Here is a 4735-nt window from a genome sequence, read left to right as displayed (position 1 = left end):
TTTATTTTCCACTCTGGTGTTTATTGGGGGGGGGGGGGAAGGTTATTTTCTTGTCATCTAAAACATTAAATGACTTTACACTTTTTAGAATACAAAATTGCATTGATGGGAAAGGAAATGTTTTCAAAATGATTTGAATTGGCTGGAATAAAATGTACCTATTTTTCGAACGTTGCTGTTTGGTTTGCTGGATATATTTTTGTTTTCCTGAGGAACGTTTGTATGCTTAGGAGAATGTGAAAAGCGGCTTACACCCCCTACAGCAGCCCCTCACTCCCCACGAATAAGCTGAACACTGCATGATAATGACCTTCCTTCCTGGCTGCCAGTGATTTGTGACCATTTTAATCTCCCAGAAGTGCCACAATATTGAGGTGGGGAAGGAACCCGGTAGTAATGCTGCAACAGTCCTCCCCCAGTGTTACACCATTCAAAACAGTTGGAAAGAAAATCTGAATAAGTGGAGGTCTCGCTGCTGCAAAATAGTATGGCGTGTTTAGTGTCCCTGCACTACTTCTTTAACTCCCCACGCTTTAACCCACAATGAGAATCCATAGCTTGCTTTTCTGGTGCCATTTGGAGAATTCAAGAGCAGGAAGCAGGGCTGAGGTTGGGATGGGGGAAATATTGCTCGAGTGCCGCTATTAAATGAGGTCTACATTGCTAGCTTGTAACTGACTGGCAACAAACCTAGATGAGTTCCCCAAGTTCATTCCTTGAGAATAACCAACCTGGCAGGTTTTGAAGGCAACACATACCTAAGTAACTTGTCTTGGGTGTAACTAGAGTTGGTTAATTGTTATCTGTTAGGTGTACTTTAGGATTCGATTTGGGGAGCCATGAGTTAAATATTACAAAGCCAGTTTGTTTGACCAACTTGAAAAATAGCGCACAAAAATAATGAGGACAGTTAAATGAAATGTCAGGGGACAGCGCGTGACCTCTATATGTTCCCCTACCTGGTCTTCAGCGACTCATCGCCATGGTAACCCAGCGTCAAAGGATGCGGCTGGGTCACGTGATGTTGCGTTGCCATTGTGATGTCACATGACCCCACAACGTCGTTTCATGCCGGAGCCAAAACGGGAGGAGAGCAGACGGCGCAGGGAGAAAACATTGCGCACCCGTGCTCTAATCTACCTACAGTGAATAATTAATAATTTTGTTTATTACCACTCCCCCCCATGACCTTAATACATTGACACAAAGAGATACTAGATAAAAATGTATCAATTTTGCGCCAACTGCATTGATACATCACTGTGTAATCTAACTGCACTCTTCCTGCGTCATTCCTAGGTTCTTATGTGACTGTGGTATGCTAACGAGTAACCAACACAACAAGGATCCTTTATTAGGAAACTTTTGCATTAGGCATTTAGGAGTGCTGAAATACCCCTAACTAAACAAGAGCCAGTTTCACTAAATAACTGAAAATTGACATACTTTATCACCATGAAGAAAGTATAGGATTAAAATGTTTATCCTAGAGTGAAAAAGTGAGTCACCAGGACAAGATGCTGCGTTATACTGTAGGAAAAATAACCTTCACATAAAATACAGCGCAAAATTCAAATTAAGTAAACAAATGAAAGAACGTTTGGGGTCGGTATTTTTAAATAGGGTACATTTGACTCCTACGGTGTTGGCAAATTGCGTCACTTTCATACTATTACATTAACATATCAAGGTCTTTGCTTCACGTTTTGTACCATTTGTGTCTCCTTGGGATTTGGGAAGAGTCAGTAAGAGGAATTAGAAAACAAAGGGGAGAGGAGGGAAGGAGGTAGCTGCTCTTGCTACAGTCTAGGAATAGGTGGGTAGGTGCCAGGAGCAATATTATATCAATGAAATAAAACTTGCAGGTGCAAGAAAAAGAAGCTCCTATATACTCGCACTCTAACCCTGATGAAGTGATGTGATATATGTTTTAACTGACCTATCTTTTAATTTGTATATATAAAATAATGATGGACTGAAACAAACAAATGTAATCTACATGCAGTACACAATACAAAATCGCTGATAGGGCTATGTAAATGTACCCCATTTTGAGGCTATAATGACTAAATAGCCCTAAGGGTGAATAGGAAAACGATTCAGTACTTGTGTGGTTTCTTCAGAATAGTTATTTCTCTGGTAAAAATGACTGAAGGAAAAGAGTACAGTACAGCACTCCTGTTATGACCATTCAGATACAGTGACTGGAAGGACGAGGTTTTCGCTAAAGTACAGAGTCCTCAAGGGGGGAAATTCTTCATGAGTCACAGATCATAATCTTCCCTTCTGTACAGGGAGGAGCAGGCAGGACGTAGGTGTAAGGAAGGTTGTTTGTTTGCATCACATGCTGGCCCTTGACTGCCTCCCCCCATACACAGGTGACTGCTTCCCCAATAGGGAACCTCAGTCTAGATTTGCAACTCTTCTTTAAAAATACCCATTAACCCAGTGCTTATGTAACTACATATGATATGATACACACAGTCATGTGAAAAAGAAAGTACACCCTCTTTGAATTCTATGGTTTTACATATCAGGACATAACAATCATCTGTTCCTTAGCAGGTCTTAAAATTAGGTAAATACAACCTCAGATGGACAACAACACATGATATATTACACCGTGTCATGATTTATTTAACAAAAATAAAGCCAAAATGGCCTTTTCACATGCCTGTATGATAAAGCATGGCGGAGTCCACTTCTTCCCCCTTGAAGGAGCAGAACCTTACTTCATACTAGCGCATACCGGACTTTCACCATCAATTTATTATAAGTGGGGCTTTTTATACAGTACATCTTGCATTTGAACACGGTTTTTCAGCAGGTTTTAAAAATCGACACACACAAAACATTCTGCCGGCAGTACTATTTTTACACAACCATACTAAATAGAAAAATAGATATATATAAATATATATAAATCTGCTCCGACCAGGTTATAAACAGTACTCCTCTTACTCACGCAATCTTACTTTGAAAGAGGAAATGTTACCACTCCCATACCACACCTCATTCCTTCCGGATTCTTCCGTACCTACCTATGTACAACAAACCTATATGCTAGTTTTCCTCATTATTTCCTCTGCCTTTTACCAGTTCCTAATGAACATCAGATTTCTAATTCGTGTCTTCCAGCGTCACCATTTACACAATCTCGGTGTGTGTAAATTCAATAGGCACTTTTGGCTTTGAGTATCACAAAAGGAGATCACACTTCAATATTATCTTTCCACAATCCACTTGGAGATGTGTGTGGTTTGGGGAGCTCTGTACACTATATAAATCCATTTATGAGGAGTTCTGAAGTTGATCTTCTAAAATGTATCACAACCTGCAAATAACCTACACTTCTCCCAGACCAATACAGTTATAATAATTTTGTTCTGCATTTTTCCACCCCAAATCTAAGCTGTGTCATGCAGCCATTAAAATCGGAACACCTCTATGGCAACTTCGTCATAGCTGTCCCTCTAGTGTAGAGTCTAGTCTAATGCTTAAAACTCATTGAAGATCGTTAACGTAGAGAAGGGCTGATATCACATGGTAACAACTACCAGGCTTTAGTAAATGATGGCAACTTGTCCAAGATTTAAATCCGTTACCCTGTACTTGATTCAGTTCCTGTTGCTCCCTTCACATAGAGAGAAATACAGTAGTCTATACTACCCAAATATGTTGAGAAAGTGTACCTGTTCCGGTCTGGAAGAGGTGTTTCAGCGGGCACCACGAGGCAGAAAAAACGTAGCAAATGCTGGACTGTGCTGTAAAGAGTTCCTTTATTGATGCATAGTTAAAAAGAGGGGGGGAAAAGAATGCCCCTGCACCTCTAACGCGTTTCACCCAAGCATGGGCTTTTTCAAAGAGTAACACTACCCGTCTGCAGGCTACTGATATACCGGATGTGAACCGGAAGTGACGTCATACAGCGAATGGGCTGTGGGTATGCTGCGTGCTGTATGATAGACTGCCAGGCTTGTGGCTTGACGGCACTCACACATAGCGCAAGTGCGCCACCTATGGTGCCTGTCAGCCAGTGAGCCGACACCACACGCACAGCAAGCTGCATGATGGGATACTGAGTCCCAGCTGGATGACATTCACTCGGCACCCATGGGCTTCAGTGTCATGCGCAGTAGGGACTAAAAGGTTAAAAACAGATGAAAACGAACATTTGTGCAATCTACTTTTAAACATTATAAACAATACAATTCATATTATTAATCAAATATAAGCCTTAATGAAATCTAAATATATACAAAAATAAATTTCATAATGTGTATATCATAATAGAAAGCAACAGATGAAAAAATAAATGAAAAAAATATAATGGTAATTAAAATTAAAAACAAGTAATGGCAGGGGTAATAGGAATTTCCAATATCTAATTGATAATGTCATAAAGCATACTTTTAGTACATTTATGTTGCTATTATTACAATTCGTAGTTAGAACAATTAGCTTGATCAGAACATACTCAGTTGCACTTTAGAGTTTTCATATATAAATGCAATTGTATAAAATCAAATAACAAGACCAGCAAGACATTGCATAGTTAGACATGCTGTTAATAATGATTTGATTCATCAATATGGTTAACCGAACCCACCAGTATGAACTTTGCAGATTTCATGATTATTGATATAAGTGGGGAAGGGAAGGGAAAGGTGGGAAAGGAAAGGAGAGGGAGGGTAGGGAAGGGGAAAAAAAGAAGGGGGGGGGAGAAAGGGGGGAG

The sequence above is a fragment of the Ascaphus truei genome, chromosome 1 (genome assembly GCF_040206685.1).
Source record: "Ascaphus truei isolate aAscTru1 chromosome 1, aAscTru1.hap1, whole genome shotgun sequence".
NCBI classification, from domain to species: Eukaryota; Metazoa; Chordata; class Amphibia; order Anura; family Ascaphidae; genus Ascaphus; species Ascaphus truei.
The sequence above is the reverse complement of the archived record's forward strand: the minus strand, read 5'-3'. Positions refer to the sequence as shown.